Source organism: Salmo salar, chromosome ssa02, assembly GCF_905237065.1.
Source record: "Salmo salar chromosome ssa02, Ssal_v3.1, whole genome shotgun sequence".
Lineage (NCBI taxonomy): Eukaryota > Metazoa > Chordata > Actinopteri > Salmoniformes > Salmonidae > Salmo > Salmo salar.
The window spans coordinates 89,416,049-89,440,000 of NC_059443.1; the positions used below are offsets into that span (position 1 = coordinate 89,416,049).

Below are 23,952 nucleotides of genomic sequence, written 5' to 3' on the forward strand. Positions count from 1 at the left end.
ACTCGGTAGCACAGAGTTGATCATCCATATGACGTGCATAGTGCATTGTGAGTAGTTTAGAAGATTTCCCGAAATAAGTTAATAAATATGTAATAACGCAAAAACATAACTGTTTGTACTTATAGGTAACCATAAAGTTACACTTGTGAGTAAAAACTCATGCTTCCTACACTTTAACTTGTCTGAAAATAAAATATACATTTTACTCAACTGCGTTACCCACTCCAGTCAGCAGATGGCGGTCTGGGAATTTAACGCGATGCTGTTGGTGTGACGAATAATGTAGTGGACGGAACGCTTCTTTCAACAGCAGCAACAGTTATTCAGCCACCTCGGTAGCTTGCTAGACAAAATAGCCGAACCAGTAAAGCTCTTTAGACGCTTTAGTGTATATTAGCCACTGTGTTTTAAACCCACTTCTGTCGTCTAGTTAGTTATCAGATTTAATTTCATATTTACGGTGTTGTTGTTATTAGTCAGCTAGCGGTCTGGTTAAGTTAGCATTAGCCTAGCTAGCTAACATCCCCGACCATGAGTTCACTAAACTACTCCCCTCCTGTTAAAGAAGAAGAGGAGGTTGTTACAATACAAAAACAAGTAGATGGTGAGGCTGTTACAGTGAAAGAAGAAGAGAAAGACGTTTCAGTGAAAGAAGAGGAAGACGTGTTCAGATTGAAGGAGGAGGAGGATGTTACTGTGAAAGAAGAGGAAGACACGTTCAGAGTGAGAGAGGAGGAGGATGTTACAGTAAAAGAAGAAGAGAAAGAGGATGCAGTTTATGGAGTGAAAGAGGAGGGGGGGAGATGACTGTTACATCGAGAAAGGAGGAAGAGGAGGAGGAAACTGGATATCTGGGCCCGGTTTCCAAAAGGCATCTCAAGGCATCCAATGGTTCTAACGATGAACGGGCCCTGATTAACACTAGTAAGTACTGTCTCAAATACAGAGGCACAAACTCTGCAGTTGTTGAACTAATGTTTGGTGTTAAAAAATCTGCAATTGTGACTTTTAAATTATTTATTTATAGCCATTGATTCTTGAAGAATATAACACATTGGCCCTGTCCAGGGGTATCATCGGATGGGGCCACAGTGTCTTCTGATCCCTCCTGTCTCAGCCTCCAGTATTTATGCTGCAGTAGTTTATGTGTCGGGGGGCTAGGGTCAGTCTGTTACATCTGGAGTATTTCTCTTGTCTTATCCGGTGTCCTGTGTGTATTTAAATATGCTCTCTCTAATTCTCTCTTTCTCTCTTTCTGTCTTTCTCTCGGAGGACCTGAGCCCTAGGACCATGCCTCAGGACTACCTGGTATGATGACTCCTTGCTGTCCCCAGTCCACCTGGCCGTGCTGCTGCTCCAGTTTCAACTGTTCTGCCTGCGGCTATGGAACCCTGACCTGTTCACCGGACGTGCTTGTTGCACCCTCGACAACTACTATGATTATTATTATTTGACCATGCTGGTCATTTATGAACATTTTAACATTTTGACCATGTTCTGTTATAATATACACCCTGCACAGCCAGAAGAGGACTGGCCACCCCTCAAAGCCTGGTTCCTCTCTAGGTTTCTTCCTAGGTTTTTGGCCTTTCTAGGGAGTTTTTCCTAGGGAGTTTTTCCTAGCCACCGTGCTTCTTTCACATGCTTTGCTTGCTGTTTGGGGTTTTAGGCTGGGTTTCTGTACAGCACTTTGAGAATATCAGCTGATGTACGAAGGGCTATATAAAAATACATTTGATTTGATTTGATTTTGATTTGATGCCTCATGAGCTTAGTTCAACTGTTGTACCCCATCAGAACCCCAAATAAGCTTTTTTTACTCCAATGTTTAGAAACAATGTAAATCAACACTGTATAGCCTCAACATGGTTAAAACTATAATGTTGATATCATGGATGGTCAGTCCTTGCATCCATAGGTCTGTCTGTCTGTAGTTACATTTCTCCAACCCCATAATCATCTTATTACCAAAACAGTGGTGGAATGACAGATTTGTTATTGTTTGAACTGCAGAATGGTTGATTGTTGTGTGGCTTGTTTAAAGGGACAACCTAGTTTTTAAACAGAAACAAAATGGCTGCCCAGAGACTTGGTTTGGTAACTTGGTAGCTGAGGGATGGGGGAAGGAGAAATGTAACCACTCAAATTAATAAAGAAAGCTATTGTAGCAACCGTAACCGAACACCTAGCGACCTTGTCAAGAAGTTCAGACATCTTGGCGTAACAGTTATAAGGTGTTGGCTTGACAGTCAGTGGACCCAGGTTTGAGTTCAGCTCAGGGCTACCCCCTGAATTCACTACACTATGAATACAAAGACTGGCCATCCATGATGTCATAATGATAGTTTAACCAGGTTTCTAGGATATATAGTATATTCTAGAATTCATCCATGATGTCATAATGATAGTTTAACCAGGTTTCTAGGCTATATAGTATATTCTAGAATTCATCCATGATGTCATAATGATAGTTTAACCAGGTTTCTAGGATATATAGTATATTCTAGAATTCATCCATGATGTCATAATGATAGTTTAACCAGGTTTCTAGGCTATATAGTATATTCTAGAATTCATCCTTCCACTGGATATCATAAGGTGAATGCACTAATTTGTAAGTCGCTCTGGATAAGAGCGTCTGCTAAATGACGTAAATGTAAATGTCAAAATGATAGTTTAACCAGATTGAGGCTATATAGTATATTCTAGAATTCATCCATGATGTCATAATGATAGTTTAAACAGGTTTCTAGGCTGTATAGTATATTCTACAATTCATCCATGATGTCATAATGATAGTTTAACCAGGTTTCTAGGATATATAGTATATTCTAGAATTCATCCATGATGTCATAATGATAGTTTAACCAGGTTTCTAGGATATATAGTATATTCTAGAATTCATCCATGATGTCATAATGATAGTTTAACCAGGTTTCTAGGATATATAGTATATTCTAGAATTGCCAGTGTAGATTTCCTGTGGAGGCAAATTATTAGAGCTGTTGATAAGTCATTGTATAATATTCATCCAATTTTTTTCATGCCATTACATTAAAGGCTAAACATACCTAGATTCAATTACATTCATGAATTGGTTTGAAACCTTTGTTTTAAAACCTTCTCAAAGTTGGTGCCTTGATGGATTTGTAAAAAATGGTTTGTCATAAAAATCTTTTTATTTATTTAAACATAACCTTTATTTAACTAGGCAAGTCAGTTAACAACAAATTCTTATTTACAATGACTGCCTACCCCGGACGACGCTGGGCCAATTGTGCGCCGCCCTATGGGACTCCCAATCACGGCCGGTTGTGATACAGCCTGAATTTGAACCAGGGTGTTTGTAGTGACGCCTCAAGCACTGAGATGCTTCTCAGTCATCTGTTCTTTCCACCAATCGCCCCATGTGTTTTTATAAAATCAACTGTATGTACTGAACTGGTCTGATGCTTTAAGCTGTTTGATTAAATTAGACACACAAATGACTGGAGGGAGCCAGAGATCAAGATAACCTAACCAGAAGAGAGAGAAATTCTGTAGTTTCCGGTAATGGGCTACACCAGCGGTCGGCAACCTTTTCCATTTGGAGTGCCAATTTCTCTGACCATTTCTACCAATCTGTGTGCCAGTTATGATTTTCATATGCACATTTTCATGGAACAGTTTCATTTCATTTATAATAGTGTCTCAAAATCATAGAAAGTAGATTAATCACAGACAATCTAAATGAAAATTCTACAAATCTAAAAATACATTTTATTGCCATTGCCAACTATGTACAAAAAAATAGCCTACATAAAGCCAACAAATAAAAGTTAAATAAATAATAAAAACATTGCATTCTGCAGGTAAAAAATAAATATCCTAAAAATCACATTGGCTGCACATGGCCTGTCTACAACGAACTTGAAACATATAAACTGGGTCAGTGAAACTCCAGATAGCAAGCTTGCAACATTGTATAAAATATTCTAGGCCCTCAGTTTCCCAGCGCCAGTGAGTTCGGGACCGACACAGCTGTCGGCTATTTGTGCAAAGAATAAGAAGTAATCAGGTATTTTATGACATTTCCACTGGATCAGAGCATTACATTTTTCTCTTTTATGCCGAGTGTTTATCGAAAGGGCGAGAGCTGGAAATATTTTACTGAAATACTTTGAGGAACAATTGTCATTCGCAATTGATTTTGATTAGACTTTGTTTACTTGCTGTTTGAGGTGAAGAAAACATTTCTTTGAGAAGCTCCACAACTCATTAGTGGTGGTGCATTAAGACAATCAAATGTTATCAGACATCCCAAATTGACACATTTACAGGCCTAGAATACAGTATATACATATGAGATGAGTAATGTAGGGTATGTAAACATTATTAAAGTGACTGGTGCTACCTTTTATTAAGTCCATTTATTAAAGTGGTCAGAGATTGAGTCAGTATGTTGGTAACAGCCACTCAATGTTAGTGATGGCTGTTCAACAGTCTGATGGTCTTGAGATAGAAGCTGTTTTTCAGTCTCTCGGTCCCAGCTTTGATGCACCTGTACTGACTTCACCTTCTGGATGATAGCGGGGTGAACAGGCAGTGGCTCAGGTGGTTGTTATCCTTGATGATCTTTTTGGCCTTCCTGTGACATCGGGTGTTGTAGGTGACCTGGAGGGCAGGTAGTTTGCCCCCATTGATGCGTTGAGTAGACCTCACTACCCTTTGGAGAGCCTTGCGGTTGAGGGCGGTGCAGTTGCCATACCAGGCGGTGATACAGCCTGACAGGATACTCTCGATTGTGCATCTGTAAAAGTTTGAGTATATCCGGTGACAAGACAAATTTCTTAAACTTCCTGAGGTTGAGGAGGCACTGTTGCACCTATTTCACCACGCTGTCTGTGTGGGTGGTCCATTTCAGTTTGTCCGTGATGTGTACACCGAGGAACTTAAAACGTTCCACCTTCTCCACTACTGTCCCGTCGATGTGGAGGATCAGCGTTGAGTGTTGAGGGTCAGCGGGGTGGAGATATTGTTTTCTACCTTTACCACCTGGAGGTGACCCGTCAGAAAGTCCAGGACCCAGTTGCACAGGGCGAGGTCTCGAGCTTAATGACGAGTTTGGAGGATACTATGGTGTTAAATGCTGAGCTGTAGTCAATGAACAGCATTCTTACATAGGTGTTCCTTTTGTCCAGATGAGATAGGGCAGTGTGAAGGCGATTGCATCGTGGCCCTATTGGGGCAGTAAGCAAATTGAAGTGGTTCTAGGGTATCAGGTAGCGTGGAGGTGATATGATTTTTGACTAGTTTCTCAAAGCACTTCATGATGACAGAAGTGAGTGAAATGGGGCGATAGTAATTTAGTTCAGTTACCTTAGCTTTCTTGGGAACAGGAATAATGGTGGCCATCTTGAAGCATGTGGGAACAGCAGATGATTGAATATGTCCGTAAACACATCAGCCAGTTGGTCTGCGAATGCTATGAGGATGCGGCGAGGGTTGCCGTCTGGGCCGTCAGCCTTGCGAGGGTTAAAGCGTTTAAATGTTTTACTCACATCGGCCATGGAGAAGGAGAGCCCACAGTCTTTGGTAGCGGGCCGTGTCGGTGGCACTGTATTGTCCTCAAAGCGAGCAAAGAAGTTGTTTAATTTATCTGGTAGTAATTTCGTCCACCTTGTTGTCTAGAGATTGGACATTGGCGAGTAATATGATCGGAAGCGGTGGATGATGTGCTCTCCTTCTGAGTCTGACCAGTAGGCCGCTCAGTCTGCCTCTCCTGTGATGATGATGATGATGTTAATAATAATAATACCTAAAACAACAAATAACAGTCATCTTAACTTTACAGACAACACCCAAATGGATACTGTCATTAATGTGGTTCTTCAATAATTACACATAATAGTTAATACTGTAGCTGTTTAGTTAGTCACATGTTCAACAATTTGGCAAACACTTAGTGTACAAACCCTTATTGTCAGGCTGATGGAAAAGCCAAAGAGCATTTTACTGGTTGAAGTGTTTTAAAAAAAGTATAAAGCAGTTGATTTGCGATGATGACACTAAATTTATATTAAGCAGGACATTCAAACGAGCCTTACAATTATAATCCAAAGTAGTTTGAAATGAACTCATAAGCAACCTGGAAATGGAGGTTACTTCCCTGAGTTTCCCCCCATTCACATTCAGAATACATTGTGAAAAACTAAAATCTTTGCTCACCATTTTTGCTCCAGGCAGATATACTACATCCATAACTATTGGTTTCCTCATTACCAGATATACTACATCCATAACTAGTGGTTTCCTCATTACCAGATATACTACATCCATAACTAGGGGTTTCCTCATTAGCAGGGAGGAGTTTCTGCAATCAAATTGTGTGTGCATTGCCCTCGTGCCGCAATTTTAGCAAACACAGAAAGGTGCCTATATTGGAGACCAATAGTTGTCTGGCACATTGCTTAGGGTTTCAACAACTTGAATAACTTGAATAACTCAATCATCGATGTTACTACTCATGTGAAAACAAGACAAAATATGACTATTCTTGCTCCTTTTTTGTGGGCCTTTAACCATCTGTCTGACTTTGTTGTTCACGCAGGAGAGAGGCGTAACTATCATGGACCCTCTGGGGAGCCTCAAAAACCTCATGATGCTGACGAGGCAGAGAAGAGTCTCTCCACATCAGAACTTCTCAAGAAACACCTGCAGAAACCCACAGGGAAGAGAACTCACTGCTGCTCTGACAGTGGGAAGATATTCACCTCCTCATCAGGCATTAAAATTCATCAGAGAATCCACACAGGAGAGAAACCTATTAGCTGTACTCAATGTGGGAAGAGTTGTACTCAATCAACCAGCCTGATATCACACCAGAGAACACACACAGGAGAGAAACCTTTTTACTGTGCTCAATGTGGGAAGAGTTTTACTCAGTCAACCAGCCTGATATCACACCGGAGGACACACACAGGAGAGAAATCTTATAGCTGTGCTCAATGTGGTAAGAGTTTTACTCAGTCAACCAGCCTGATATCACACCGGAGAACACACACAGGAGAGAAACCTTTTAGCTGTGCTCAATGTGGGAAGAGTTTTACTCAGTCAACCAGCCTGATATCACACCGGAGAAAACACACACATGAGAGAAATCTTATTGCAGTGCTCAATGTGGGAAGAGTTTTACTATGTCTAGCAAGCGGACTACACACCATATAACACATACAGGAGAGAAACTTCACTTGTTATCAGTGTGACCAGAGATAATCTGATAAAATACCTCAATTAATGAATTAATGTCACAGTGTAGAATGTTTTAACATTGTAGGAGTATATTAATGATGTCACAATGTAGAACCCTAAACGTTTGCCCCCTGTTCTATTGATTTCAACATGATATAGATATTACCTTCAGGGGGAAAATCCAGGCTCTGAATTGAAAAAGTATTATTTATGTGATTTAACAAACAGTGGCTAACACAAAAATAGTTGTGTTACACTTACCACGTTGGTGACCCACTGGAATCAAAGTGCATCTCTCCAAAATGTAGCTGACTGTCTTCTGCAGGTTGTCCTCTAACCAGTGAGGTAAAATATATCTCCCATTTCCATGTGTTTTTTTAGTTGTGTTAGTTTCAACATCACGTACAACCTGATTTCCCCCCTAATCGATATCAGTGATTTATTGCTACTTGTCAAAACAACAGCGTTTCTGAAGCTTGTGCAGTTTATAAGATGCTTGTTTAAAAAAATACAAGTAATATGATTATTGTGGCAGATGTTTGTGTATATAGCACATTTTATGTTTCGGGTTTTCAATATATCACAAACTGTTTCTGCATGTTGGTTATTGATTTGGACACTTTAAAACTGTGTTTTGACATTGGGGATCTCCCACCTAGCAACATGTTGTTGAAAATAAGACTATGCCTGACATCCAATATATGTTCAGTTGTAGTTCAAAGTGAAAGTTGAGAAGATGTCTTTTCTGGTCGTTTTGTCAATGACTTGAAAATAACTTAATTTCAACGTGCCTGCAGCCTATACACATGGACGCAGTATAATAAATTGGTCTATAATCAATTTTATTAACAATCCTACATCACTCCAGCATTTATTGACAACATTCAAATGCTAATTGTCTTTATTCCACTACTGAAGAAGCATGACTCAAATCACCTCATATTTCAAACATTCAGCCTGACAAAAGATACATGTTTTATTATTTCATCCCTCACCATTAAGTTAATTATTGCCAACACATATTAACAAAGGGGTGTATATTTAGTTTTGATAATTCATTTAACATTTAATAATAATTATGAATTATGCAACCGACTGACCATTTTTGGGTACAATTATATTGACATTGTTGCCCTGCTTTTAGAATATCAGGGTTCATTCTCACATGTGCCAACCCAAATGTACTAGAGCATGACATTGGGGACTGGGCCTGATCCAGCAACATGCCTATCTAGTGAATCCGCAGTGAGGTGGAAAGTTACTACGGATATTGCAGGAGTTTCCTCTTGAAATCAGACATGTCTGTGGTAAGGACAACTTGGTTGCTGATTGTCTCAAGGGTGGGCAGTCAAAAAGTTTGGTGTTTTGCGTTTAGCCAGTGAGTTACCATGGATCACAATTTATTTTGACTGCATGTTTTCCGTATTGGAGATGAGTTTTGTTTGGGCTCGTTCCAAGGGGACGAGAGTTCTAGAAGCTAGAGAGTTTTAGGAAGAGGAGAGTTCTAGAAGCTAGTAAATTTTAGGAAGAGGAGAGTTCTAGAAGCTAGTGAGTTTTAGGAAGACGAGAGTTCTAGAAGCTAGTGAGTTTTAGGAAGACGAGAGTTCTAGAAGCTAGTGAGGTTTAGGATTCTATAGAAAGAAAAAGGAGAGTAAAATAATACTATTAGAAATAGGTGTTTTTAATTGTTGACATCCAGTAGACACCATTTTTATATTGTAGAAGGGAATCAATTTAGTTGATTATAATGTGAAATGGAAGTTGTTTTCTGTTGGTGGTGTGCAAACTTGTCCAGCAAAAATATAGGATATATTTGTTGTCTTAAGGGGGAAGGTGTTACAGGCTTTGGTTTTTCCATTTATGTTTTGAGGTTGGGCTTTAGCACGTCTAGCTCGTTAGCACGTCTAGCTCGTTAGCACGTCTAGCTCGTTAGCACGTGTAGCTCGTTAGCACGTCTAGCTCGTTAGCACGTGTAGCGCGTTAGCACGTCTAGCTCGTTAGCACGTAGGACGCACTGATTGGTGTCACCTCGTTAGTCAGTATGTGTTACACCTGTGCTGGCTTGTCCATCTCGTTAGTGGGAAGGTGTTTCACCTGAGCTGGTCCAGGTTCTATTTAAGAGTGTCTGGCCCAGTGCTCCAGTTGTCTTGATACATGTGGAGAGTCAACACCTTTAGTTGCGCCACCTTTTTGGTTTGCTTCCTGTCTTTAAGTTTGGTGTGGGTTTTTCTTTTGTTTTCCTCTTCTTGGGCAGATTTAGTGGGTCTCATGGTGGGTGTCTTTTAGGTCCCAGTTGTTGTTACTAGTCAACTTTCAGTGGACACCCCCATAGTGTCTTTCAGAGCCCCTCCTAAAACCCCCACCTGTTTAGTTGTGGTTGTTGTCAGTGACTCTTTGTTAGTTCCCTCTTCTATTTAAGGGACATTTCAGGTTTACTTGATGGGGAACGCAGCAACAAACAAGCTTATATTTTGGGATCCGATTCTTTAATATTTTAATCAATGGATTTTCCTTAGAATGCTCATTAGTCTTTCAGTTGTTCCTGTGTTTTTTTATCCTCTTATGTGTAAAAGAAATATTTGTTTATTTTTTTCTGTGATGCCATTGTGTTGCATCCATGTCTGAAATGTGCTATATGAATAAAGCTTGATTTGAACATATTGTAAAACAAATGAACCCAATGACCGACCAATCAACAAATATGTGCAAAAGCAACACGTATCTTGGTATGAAAAAACAGTATTAATTCAGTAGATCTCCCACTATTTCAAAATGGTGCATGTTATGTAAGTTTAGTATCACTTTTCAACCAACCCAGTGCATTTGTTGATAATGAAAAATGTTGAAATCAACAATACATCAAAGGATTCAACTACTGGAAACTGAAACAAACAAATGGATCAAACGGATCAATCCCACTTTTCCAGCCTGCTGAAGGCGTGGTGGAGTGGTAAACACCACCCCCGGCTCTACCAGGGGCTTGAGGTGGTCTCCCACAGCTCTGCTTATGTCATGTTCTGTGGCCTTGCTGTTCCATTTCTTGACTGTCCCTGCAACACAGAAACACATTTAGTCATATTATATAAAACACAGAGCCGGTTTCACATAGAAGGCTTAAGCTTAGTCCCAGACTAAAATGCTTGTTTGAGCTGTCTTAACTCAAAGCGACTTTCACAGACTTATCTTAAAATAGTCGTAGATTTAGCCTGTTCTGGACTAATCAAAGCCGATTGCAAGAGGGAGGATTAGAGCTACTCCAGGACTAAATTGAAGCTTAAATGAATCTTTCAAAGAGGCAGGTTTAACTTCTGCTTAGTGCTGTTTGTGAGGGAGCCTGGACTATGTGGAATGTCTAAATGAAGACCAACATGCACTACAGAGGCCAGCCAGACCAGTACTTGTGGATAGGAGTAAACCATTACATTACTTTGAGACCGCTTTCGTATGTACAAAGAAAATGCATTGGAGATAATATCTGCTTGAGCCTAGACTGTCCTCTCTGTCTCAAAGAGGAAGGCCTTTACCCAATTCTCTCCAAGTTCTGATCACTGAGGTTTTTGGCATCTGGAATCTTTCATTGTGAAACTGTGTGTTTAATAGTTCACAAAGTCTGCAGGAGGAGTCTTTACATCTAGTTTCCTGATGCTGCTGGCCAAGCCAACTATAAAGTCTGCAGGAGGAGTCTTTACATCTAGTTTCCTGATGCTGCTGGTCAAGCCAACTATAAAGTCTGCAGGAGGAGTCTTTACATCTAGTTTCCCGATGCTGCTGGTCAAGCCAACTATAAAGTCTGCAGGAGGAGTCTTTACATCTAGTTTCCTGATGCTGCTGGTCAAGCCAACTATACAGTCTGCAGGAGGAGTCTTTACATCTAGTTTCCTGATGCTGCTGGTCAAGCCAACTATAAAGTCTGCAGGAGGAGTCTTTACATCTAGTTTCCTGATGCTGCTGGCCAAGCCAACTATAAAGTCTGCAGGAGGAGTCTTTACATCTAGTTTCCTGATGCTGCTGGTCAAGCCAACTATAAAGTCTGCAGGAGGAGTCTTTACATCTAGTTTCCTGATGCTGCTGGTCAAGCCAACTATAAAGTCTGCAGGAGGAGTCTTTACATCTAGTTTCCTGATGCTGCTGGCCAAGCCAACTATAAAGTCTGCAGGAGGAGTCTTTACATCTAGTTTCCTGATGCTGCTGGTCAAGCCAACTATAAAGTCTGCAGGAGGAGTCTTTACATCTAGTTTCCTGATGCTGCTGGTCAAGCCAACTATAAAGTCTGCAGGAGGAGTCTTTACATCTAGTTTCCTGATGCTGCTGGTCAAGCCAACTATAAAGGGCAATATGAATATCTGAATATGGGCAGTTCCCAGAAGTGATTGGCTGCTCACCTCTAGTTGTTGTTTCTTCTTGTAATCCTGATAATAATGCAGATATCTCACCTCTAGTTGTTGTTTCTTCTTGTAATCCTGATAATAATGCAGATATCTCACCTCTAGTTGTTGTTTCTTCATGTAATCCTGATAATAATGCAGATATCTCACCTCTAGTTGTTGTTTCTTCTTGTAATCCTGATAATAATGCAGATATCTCACCTCTAGTTGTTGTTTCTTCTTGTAATCCTGATAATAATGCAGATATCTCACCTCTAGTTGTTGTTTCTTCTTGTAATCCTGATAATAATGCAGATATCTCACCTCTAGTTGTTGTTTCTTCTTGTAATCCTGATAATAATGCAGATATCTCACCTCTAGTTGTTGTTTCTTCTTGTAATCCTGATAATAATGCAGATATCTCACCTCTAGTTGTTGTTTCTTCTTGTAATCCTGATAATAATGCAGATATCTCACCTGAAGTTGTTGTTTCTTCTTGTAATCCTGATAATAATGCAGATATCTCACCTCTAGTTGTTGTTTCTTCTTGTAATCCTGATAATAATGCAGATATCTCACCTCTAGTTGTTGTTTCTTCTTGTAATCCTGATAATAATGCAGATATCTCACCTGAAGTTGTCGTTTCTTCTAATAATCCTGATAATAATGCAGATATCTCACCTCTAGTTGTTGTACTCTTCTTTTAATCCTGATAATAATGCAGATATCTCACCTCTAGTTGTTGTTTCTTCTTGTAATCCTGATAATAATGCAGATATCTCACCTCTAGTTGTTGTTTCTTCTTGTAATCCTGATAATAATGCAGATATCTCACCTCTAGTTGTTATTTCTTCTTGTAATCCTGATAATAATGCAGATATCTCACCTCTAGTTGTTGTTTCTTCTTGTAATCCTGATAATAATGCAGATATCTCACCTCTAGTTGTTGTTTCTTCTTGTAATCCTGATAATAATGCAGATATCTCACCTGAAGTTGTTATTTCTTCTTGTAATCCTGATAATAATGCAGATATCTCACCTCTAGTTGTTGTTTCTTCTTGTAATCCTGATAATAATGCAGATATCTCACCTCTAGTTGTTGTTTCTTCTTGTAATCCTGATAATAATGCAGATATCTCACCTCTAGTTGTTGTTTCTTCTTGTAATCCTGATAATAATGCAGATATCTCACCTCTAGTTGTTGTTTCTTCTTGTAATCCTGATAATAATGCAGATATCTCACCTCTAGTTGTTGTTTCTTCTTGTAATCCTGATAATAATGCAGATATCTCACCTCTAGTTGTTTCTTCTTGTAATCCTGATAATAATGCAGATATCTCACCTGAAGTTGTTTCTTCTTGTAATCCTGATAATAATGCAGATATCTCACCTGAAGTTGATTCTTCTTGTAATCCTGATAATAATGCAGATATCTCACCTGAAGTTGTTGTTTCTTCTTGTAATCCTGATAATAATGCAGATATCTCACCTGAAGTTGTCTTTTCTTCTTGTAATCCTGATAATAATGCAGATATCTCACCTCTAGTTGTTGTTTCTTCTTGTAATCCTGATAATAATGCAGATATCTCACCTCTAGTTATTTCTTCTTGTAATCCTGATAATAATGCAGATATCTCACCTGAAGTTGTTGTACTCTTCTTGTGGTTACATTTCCATTGAATTCACTGCAAATTGCAGCCCAACCCTCTTGTTCTACTGCTCAGTAGCAGCAGTGTGTTTTTTACCTTCAATAACTGGATGGTTTAACAACATTTGTTTTGGAGCGTTTTTTCATACACACCAAAGTTTTTTTGAACAAATTATTTTTGCCTCTGCCATTGTTTAGTCTCCAGATTCACACCAGTATTGGTGTTTTCTATTCCGGGTTTTAATGAGCACCACTAGACCAACAGCATGTGTTCATACTGAACCTAATCAGGATTAACCCAGGTGTTCATACTGAACCTAATCCGGATTAACTCAGGTGTTCATACTGAACCTAATCAGGCTTAACCCAGGTGTTCTCATTTAGGCTTACTTACCTGACTCCAGTCTCTGACTAACTAAGCCAAATTTAAGACACGATCACGAAAGCTACTTAAATATCCTAGTTTAACTAGTTCTGGCTTAATTTAAACCCTGCAGGGTCTGAATGAAACCTAATGTCCAGTAGGTTTGATCTGTTTGATCCAATTGTTTGTTTCAGTTTACAGTTGTTGAATCCTTTTCGTATTGTTGACTTCAAAACTTTTCAGTTTCAACAAATGCACTGGGTTGGTTGAAAAGTGATACTAAACTTACATACCATGCACTATTTTGACATAGTGGAGGACATACTGTTTTTCATACTAAGATGGACCAAGATATGTGCTCATTGGTTTTGCAAGAGGGCGGCAGGTAGCCAAGTGGTTAGAGCTGACAAGGTAAAAATATGTTATTCTGTCCCTGAACAAGGCAGTTAACCCACTGTTCCCTGGTAGGCAATCATTATAAATAAGAATTTGTTCTTAATTAACCGACTTGCCAAATTAAATAAAGGTTAAAGAAAATTAAAATTAAGTCTGTTGATTGTCAGTCATGAGGTTATTTGTTTTACAGCATGTTCAAATCAAATCAAGCTTTATTTATACAGCACCTTTCAGACATGGATGCAAAGCAATGGCTTCACAGGAAAAAAACTATGAAAATAAACCGAAATATTTACTACACAACAAACATACGAGGATAATAAAACAGAAGATTAACAACTGAAAGACTAATTGAGCATCCTAAGGAAAATCCATTGATTAAAATATTAACAATTGGATGCAACATCCAACCATAACGAGATGGACAAGCCAGCACAGGTGTAACACATACTGACTAACGAGGTGACACCAATCAGTGCGTCCTACGTGCTACCGAGCTAGACGTGCTAACGGAGCTAGACGTGCTAACGAGCTAGACGTGCTAACGAGCTAGACGTGCTAAAGTCCAACCTCAAAACATAAATGGAAAAACCAAAGCCTGTAACACCTTCCCCCTTTAAGACAACAAATATATCCTATATTTTTGTTGGACAAGTTTGCTTACCATCAACAGAAAACAACTTCCATTTCACATTATAATCAACTACAAATGCTTCACCTTCTACAATATAAACATGGTGTCTACTGGCTGTCAACAATTAAAAACAAGAAAAAAAACACGTATTTCTAAATAATAATATTCAATCGTATCTTTTCTCCTTTTTCTTTCTATAGAATCCTAAAACTCACTAGCTTCTAGAACTCTCGTCTCCCTAAAACTCACTAGCTTCTAGAACTCTCGTCTTCCTAAAACTCACTAGCTTCTAGAACTCTCGTCTTCCTAAAACTCACTAGCTTCTAAAACTCTCGTCTTCCTAAAACTAACTAGCTTCTAGAACTCTCGTCTTCCTAAAACTCACTAGCTTCTAGAACTCTCTCTTCCTAAAACTCACTAGCTTCTAGAACTCTCGTCTTCCTAAAACTCACTAGCTTCTAGAACTCTCGTCTTCCTAAAACTCACTAGCTTCTAGAACTCTCGTCTTCCTAAAACTCACTAGCTTCTAGAACTCTCGTCTTCCTAAAACTCACTAGCTTCTAGAACTCTCGTCTTCCTAAAACTCACTAGCTTCTAGAACTCTCGTCTTCCTAAAACTCACTAACTTCTAGAACTCTCGTCTTCCTAAAACTCACTAGCTTCTAGAACTCTCTCTTCCTAAAAGTCACTAGCTTCTATTCCACTTGGAACGAGTCCAAACAAAACTCAACTCCAATACGGAAAAACGTGCAGTCAAAATAAATTTTGATAATATGTATTGGCAATAATTCACTTAAAGGTGAGGCATGGAATAATAATAACTGAATCTTTTGTCAGGCTGAATGTTTGAAATATGAGGTGATTTGAGTCATGCTTCTTCAGTAGTGGAATAAAGACAATTAGCACTTGAATCTTGTCAATAAATACTGGAGTGATGTAAGATTGTTAATAAAATTTATTATAGACCAATTTATTATACTGTGTCTATGTGTATAGGCTGTAAGTACATTGAAAAAAACGACACCTTCTCAACTTTCACTTTCAACAAAAACCGAACATATATTGGACATCGGGCATAGTCTTCTTTTCAACGTATTTTCAATGGCATTTTGCTAGGTGGGATAGCCCAATGTCAAAACACATAAATGTAGGGGTCGCTAAACAAAGGAACACTTATTTGTCATCACTCATTGATATCATGTTGAAATCAATTGTGCGAGAGGAGAGAGATGAGGTTGCACGTCCTGTTAAAACTAACAGCTCAAAAAACACACAGAATCTGGGAATAATGTGTACATCAATGGTTAGAGGACAATTTGTAGAAAACAGCTAGCTACATTTTGAAGTGTTGCATTTTGATCCCAGTGGGTCACCAATGTGGTAAACAGCTAGCTACATTTTGAAGTGTTGCATTGTGATTCAAGTGGGTCACCAACACAACTCCTTTTTGGTTAGTCACTTTTTGTTATATCACATAAATAGTACTCTTTCATTTCAGAGCCTGGATTTTCCCCCAGAGCCTAATATCCATATCTTGTTGAAATCAATAGAACAGGGGACAAACATTTAGGGTTCTACATTGTGACATCATTAATATACTCCTACTACAATGTTAAAACATTCTACATTGTGACATCATTAATATACTCCTACCACAATGTTAAAACATTCTACATTGTGACATTATTTAATTGATATCGTGAAACAACTCCATGTATTTTCTGATGTTTAATCAGAGATTTTTTATACGAGTATCTCTTCCCACATTGATTACAGCTATAAGACTTCTCTCCTGTGTGTGTTCTCTGGTGTATTGTTAGATTGCCAGATGTAGAGAAACTCTTCCCACATTGAGTACAGCTATAAGGTTTCACTCCTGTGTGTGTTCTCTGGTGTATGTTCAGATAGCTAGATGTAGAGAAACTCTTCCCACATGGATCACAGCTATAAGATTTCTCTCCTGTGTGTGTTCTCTGGTGAACTATCAGGCTGCTTACATGAGTAAAACTCTTCCAACATTGATCACAGCTATAAGATTTCTCTCCTGTGTGTGTCCGCTGGTGAACTATCAGGCTGCTTAGCTGACTAAAACTCTTCCCACATTGAGCACAGATATAAGATTTCTCTCCTGTGTGTGTCCGCTGGTGAACTGTCAGGCTGTTTAGCTGAGTAAAACTCTTCCCACGTTGATTACAGCTAAAAGGTTTCTCTCCTGTGTGTATTCTCTGGTGTATAGTTAGATTGCCAGATGTAGTAAAACTCTTCCCACAGTGATCACAGTCTAAAGATTTCTTTCCAGTGTGAATTCTTTGATGTATTTTAAGGTCTGATGAAGAGTTGAATAATTTCCCACAGTCAGAGCAGCAGTGAGATTTCTTCCCTGTGGATCTCTGCTGGTGTTCCTTGAGGTGTTCTGATCTGGAGAGACTCTTCTCTGCCTCGTCAGCATCATGATGTTGCTGAGGATCCCCAGAGGATCCACGATAGTCCCGTCTCTCTCCTGTGTGAATGACAAAGTCAGACAGATGGTTAAAGGCGCACAACAGCAGAAATCCACTGTTTATTTGAGGTAAAAGGTGATGCTCAGAGCATACCCATGAAGTTGTACAACAATTGACGTCTGGTAAATTATTTGACCATTAAGACAGTCAACTTAGCAACGATCATATTTTGTCTTGTTTTCACATTAGTGGTAACTAGAAATAAGTTATTCATGTTGTTGAAACGTTAAGCAGTGTGCCAGATGACTTTTGGTCTCCAATATAGGCCCCTTTCTGTGTTTGCTAAAATTGCAGCACGAGGGCAATGCGCACACAATTTGATTGCAGAAACACCTCCCTGCTAATAAGGAAACCACTAGTTATTGATGTAGTATATCTGGTAATGAGGAAACCACTAGTTATGGATGTAGTATATCTGGTAATGAGGAAACCACTAGTTATGGATGTAGTATATCTGGTAATGAGGAAACCACTAGTTATGGATGTAGTATATCTGGTAATGAGGAAACCACTAGTTATGGATGTAGTATATCTGGTAATGAGGAAACCACTAGTTATGGATGCAGTATATCTGCCTGGAGCAGAAAATGGTGAGCAAAGATTTTAGTTTTTCACAATGTATTCTGAATATTACAGCGCAAGATCAGGAGTGCTACTCAAGGAAACTCACATTAAGTTCTGTGTCTCTTCACTAATTCACCACCGTGGGGGAAAACTCAGGGGAGTTCTCATAGGCTGACAGCAAAAAAAGCCTCCATTTACAGGTTGCTTATAAATGTATTTCACACTACTTTTGGATTCTAATTGTAAGGCTCGCTTGAATCACCTGCTTAATATGTTTGTGTTATTGTCGCAAATCAACTGCTTTATACAAAAAAAAACACTTCAACGAGTAAAATGCTCTTTGGCTAGCTTTTCCATCAACCTGACAATGAGGGTTTGTACACTAAGTGTTTAACAAATTGGCCCATAACTTCACCTAACAACAACATAGACCTACAGTAGGACCCATAACTTCACCTAACAACAACATAGACCCATTTGGGGATGTCTGATAGTATTTCTGATTGTCTTAACGCACCACCACTAATGAGTTGTGGAGCTTCTCAAAGTAATTTTTCTTCACCTCAAACAGCAAGTAAACAAAGTCTAATCAAAATCAATTGCGAATGACAATAGTTCCTCAAAGTATTTTCGTAAAATATTTCCAGCTCCCGTCCTTTCGATAACCACTCAGCATGAAAAGGGAAAAATGTAATGCTCTGATCCTGTGGAAACGTCATAAAATACCTGATTACTTCTTATCCTTTGCACAAATAGCCGACAGCTGTGTCTGTCCAGAACTCACTGGAGCAGGAAACTGAGGGCCCAGAATATTTTATACAATGTTGCAAGCTGCTATCTGGAGTTTTGGGCCGACCCAGTTGATAGTTGATACAATGTTTCAAGTTTGTTGTAGACAGGCCATGTGCAGCAAATGTGATTTATAAGATATTTATTTTTATATGTATATTTTCTCCCCGCAGGCTGCAATGTTTACATTTTTGGGCTTTATGTAGGTTATTTAAAAAAAACTTAGAAATGGAAATAAAAACGTTTATTTATAATTTTCATTTAAATATAATGTAGATTAACCACAGAGATTGATGTTGAGATACAAAGACTATTATAATTATTATTACTATTATAAATTCAATGAAACTGTTCCAGTAAAATGTGAATATGAAAATCATAACTGGCACCAGATCAGTAGAAATGGTCAGATAAATTGGCACCAAATGGAAAAGGTTGCTGACTGCTGGTGTAGCCTATTACCAGAAACTATAGGAGCATAACGACTGCTGGTGTAGTCTATTACCAGAAACTATAAGAGCATAACGACTGCTGGTGTAGTCTATTACCAGAAACTATAGGAGCATAACGACTGCTGGTGTAGTCTATTACCAGAAACTATAGGAGCATAACGACTGCTGGTGTAGCCTATTACCAGAAACTATAGGAGCATAACGACTGCTGGTGTAGTCTATTACCAGAAACTATAGGAGCATAACGACTGCTGGTGTAGCCTATTACCAGAAACTATAGGAGCATAACGACTGCTGGTATAGCCTATTACCAGAAACAATAGGAGCATAACGACTGCTGGTGTAGCCTATTACCAGAAACTATAGGAGCATAACGACTGCTGGTGTAGTCTATTACCAGAAACTATAGCTTAACGACTGCTGGTGTAGTCTATTACCAGAAACTATAGGAGCATAACGACTGCTGGTGTAGTCTATTACCAGAAACTATAGGAGCATAACGACTGCTGCTGTAGCCTATTACCAGAAACTATAGGAGCATAACGACTGCTGGTGTAGTCTATTACCAGAAACTATAGGAGCATAACGACTGCTGGTGTAGTCTATTACCAGAAACTATAGGAGCATAACGACTGCTGGTGTAGCCTATTACCAGAAACTATAGGAGCATAACGACTGCTGGTGTAGTCTATTACCAGAAACTATAGGAGCATAACGACTGCTGGTGTAGTCTATTACCAGAAACTATAGGAGCATAACGACTGCTGGTGTAGTCTATTACCAGAAACTATAGGAGCATAACAACTGCTGGTGTAACCTATTACCAGAAACTATAGGAGCATAACGACTGCTGGTGTAGTCTATTACCAGAAACTATAGCTTAACGACTGCTGGTGTAGCCTATTACCAGAAACTATAGGAGCATAACGACTGCTGGTGTAGTCTATTACCAGAAACTATAGGAACATAACGACTGCTGGTGTAGTCTATTACCAGAAACTATAGGAGCATAACGACTGCTGGTGTAGTCTATTACCAGAAACTATAGGAGCATAACGACTGCTGGTGTAACCTATTACCAGAAACTATAGGAGCATAACGACTGCTGGTGTAGTCTATTACCAGAAACTATAGGAGCATAACGACTGCTGGTGTAGCCTATTACCAGAAACTATAGGAGCATAACGACTGCTGGTGTAGCCTATTACCAGAAACTATAGCTTAACGACTGCTGGTGTAGCCTATTAACAGAAACTATAGGAGCATAACATCAGAATTTACAAAGGCCAGCAGCAGCGGGAGGAGTAGGCTAAGGAAAAGCTTTTTCTGATGGTTAGGCTATCTATATTCAGAGGGGTGTCATCAATAGCCCATAATGACAAAGTGAAAACAGGTAAAAAAAACAGAAATACCTTATTTACTTAAGTATTCAGACCATTTGCTATGAGACTCGAAATTGCTTTCAGGTGCATCTTGTTTCTATTAATCATCCTTGAGATGTATCTACAACTTGTTCGGAGTCCACCTGTGGTAAATTCAATTGATCGTACTTTACAACATTCACAGAGTACGACCCTGCCTCACACAGGAAGCGGCGCAGGTCCTAATCCAGGCACTTGTCATCTCCCGTCTGGATTACTGCAACTCGCTGTTGGCTGGGCTCCCTGCCTGTGCCATTAAACCCCTAAAACTCATCCAGAATGCCGCAGCCCGTCTGGTGTTCAACCTTCCCAAGTTCTCTCACGTCACCCCGCTCCTCCGCTCTCTCCACTGGCTTCCAGTTGAAGCTCGCATCCGCTACAAGACCATGGTGCTTGCCTACGGAGCCGTGAGGGGAACGGCACCTCCGTACCTTCAGGCTCTGATCAGTCCCTACACCCAAACGAGAGCACTGCGCTCATCCACCTCTGGCCTGCTGGCCCCCCTACCTCTGAGGAAGCACAGTTCCCGCTCAGCCCAGTCAAAACTGTTCGCTGCTCTGGCACCCCTATGGTGGAACAAGCTCCCTCACGACGCCAGGACAGCGGAGTCAATCACCACCTTCCGGAGACACCTTAAACCCAACCTCTTTAAGGAATACCTGGGATAGGACAAAGTAATCCTTCTAACCCCCCCCCCCCCCTAAAAGATTTAGATGCACTATTGTAAAGTGGTTGTTCCACTGGATATCATAAGGTGAATGCACCAATTTGTAAGTCGCTTTGGATAAGAGCGTCTGCTAAATGACTTAAATGTAAATGTAAATTTGAAAGGCACACACCTGTCTATATATGGTCCCAGAGTTGACAGTGCATGTCAGAGTAAAAAACCAAGCCATGAGGTCGAAGGAATTGTCCCTAGAGCTCCGAGACAGGATTGTGTCGAGGCACAGATCTTGGGATGGGGTACCAAAATAATTCTGCAGCATTGAAGGTCTCCAAGAACACAGTGGCCTCCATCATTCTTAAATGGAATACTCTTCCTAGAGCTGGTCACCCGGCCAAACTTAGCAATTGGGGGAGAAGGGCCTTGGTCAGGGAGGTGACCAAAAACCAGAGCTCCAGAGTTCCTCTGTGGAGATGGGAGAACCTTCCAGAAGGACAACCATCTCTGCAGCACTCCACCAATCAGACCTTTATGGTAGAGTGGCCAGACAGAAGCCACTCCTCAGTAAAAGGCACATGATAGCCTGCTTGGAGTTTGACAAAAGGCACCTTAAGACTCTAAGACCATGAGAAACAAGATTCTCTGTCTTGGTGAAACCAAGATTGAACTCTTTGGCCTGAATGCCAAGCATCACGTCTGGAGGAAACCTTGCACCATCCCTACGGTGAAGCATGGTGGTGGCAGCATCATGCTGTGGGGATGTTTTTCAGCAGCAGGGACTGGGAGACTAGTCAGGACCAAGGGAGATATTAACGGAGCAAAGTGTATAGAGATTCTTGATGAAAGACCTGCTCCAGAGTGCTCAGGACCTCAGACTGGGGTAAAGGTTCACCGTCCAACAGGACAATGACCTTAAGCACACATTCAAGACAACACAGGAGTGGCTTCAGTAGAAGTCTCTGAATGTCCTTGAGTGGCCCAGCCAGAGCCCGGGCTTGAGCCAGATCTAACATCTCTGGAGAGACCTGAAAATAGCTGTGCAGTGATGTTCACCATCCAATTTGACAGAGCTAGAGAGGATCTGCAGAGAAGGATGGGAGAAACTCCCCAAATGCAGGTGTACCAAATAAATTAGCTAAATGAAAGGGGGAAAAAAAGAATTTAATCAATTTTAGAATAAGGCTTTAACGTAACAAAATGTGGAAAAAGTCAAGGGGTCTGAATACTTTCCAAATGCACTGTATACAGCAACATCTGCCCCAACGGCATTCCTGTCTTTTCTGTAGATGTTATATTCCTGTATTGCTACTGCTGTATCAAAGGAATTATCTCAGTGAGTTTCAGAGATGAGCACTACAGTGCATTCCAAATTCAATAGGCAGGCTAGTAAACAAAAGTTTCCAAAGAAAAACTTTTCCAGAAAATGTCAAAACGTATAATGCCCGTCCAAGAGACTGTCGACCAATCGCATTTCACATTGTGATGCTGTGACACACAGTTCCTAAGCTAATTGTCACAAAATCTCTTTTAAAAGCCCGGGGGAACACAAGTAAGCTTCATTCACCAGAAGTTATGCATGCTAGCCAACGTTAGTCAGGAGGCTCTTTAGTCTAGCTAGGTTAGGTAGGGCTGGGCGATATGGACAACATTTTCACAATATTTTTTTATTCAAAAAGTTGGTGAAGCAGCAACTGTACTGGAATGAGAACAATATAGATGCTACTTTGAGAACACAAACTCTCATCTTTCACAGCAAAGAGCAGGGAGTCCAGGGGATCACTGGTGGAGCAATGGAGGAAGCATTGTGGGATTCTCTTGGTGTGAGTACAGTTGTGCAGACTGAGTGGATGATGGTGAAGAACAGTGACTCTGTACAGTTGGTGAGACTGAGTGGACGATGGTGAAGAACAGTGACTCTGTACAGTTGTTGAGACTGAGTGGACGATGGTAAAGAACAGTGACTCTGTACAGTTGTGCAGACTGAGTGGACGATGGTTAATAACAGTGGAGTGAAAGGGGCTAAAGTTGGTAATGAACAGCAGTTTATGGTTGGAGTGGGAATCATCAGCAAGGATGTTTTTTTGGGTGACCCGTTAGAGGTCTCAAAGATGGTGAAGGATGAATTGGGTAAAGTGACCTGTTAGAGGTCTCAAAGATGGTGAAGGATGAATTGGGTAAAGTGACCTGTTAGAGGTCTCAAAGATGGTGAAGGATGAATTGGGTAAAGTGACCTGTTAGAGGTCTCAAAGATGGTGAAGGATGAATTGGGTAAAGTGGAATCGGTTTGAGTGACCAGGAGCGGTATGATGCTGATTGTGTGTCAACAGCACAAAAGGTGAAGCTCTGTGACTCAACAAGATGTGGACGTACGATGTGGAAGGCTATGACTTTCAGAGTAGGGCACCGGTTAAAAGTGTCATCTCTGGTGTTGCGTTGGACATAGAGGCTGGGTGGTTTAGGGATAACATTCCAGGTATACGCACGTCAATAAAATGAATGATAGCAGGAAGGTTTTACTGTCGTTTGGTGAACTGATTCTCCCATCTTATGTAAAACCTGGGTATGTGAGATATGCGGTGAGACCCTATGTACAGAAGCCGCTGCGGTGTTACAATTGTAAAAGTTTGGACATGTGGCAAGTGTTTGTCCAAGGAATAAATATGTCGTAGTTGAAGAGTCAGATGAAGCATGTTGATGTAATTGTGATGGGAATCACGTTCCCAAGATCCTGGAGTGCCCTGTACGGATGAAGGATGTCACAGTAGCTAGGATCAGGACCATCCAGCAGGTGTCCTATGTGCAGGCAGTGAAAATAGCTGAAGGAGTGAGTAGAGAGAAGGTAGTGGATGTCCCACAGTCTGCAGTGAAGCCATGCAGGAGAAGGATCCCAACACACTAATAGTGTAGAAGGTGGACTGAGATGTG

General features: G+C 40.2%; 1 long non-coding RNA gene across 1 annotated transcript; it reads left to right on the top strand.

Moving 5' to 3' along the window:
- The first annotated feature begins 23,041 nt into the window (after nt 1-23,041).
- LOC123732726 (uncharacterized) lies at nt 23,042-23,488 on the top strand. The gene is made up of 2 exons (XR_006763377.1): nt 23,042-23,126; nt 23,268-23,488. It is a non-coding gene; the product is annotated as an uncharacterized lncRNA (long non-coding RNA).
- The last annotated feature ends 464 nt before the right edge of the window (nt 23,489-23,952 follow it).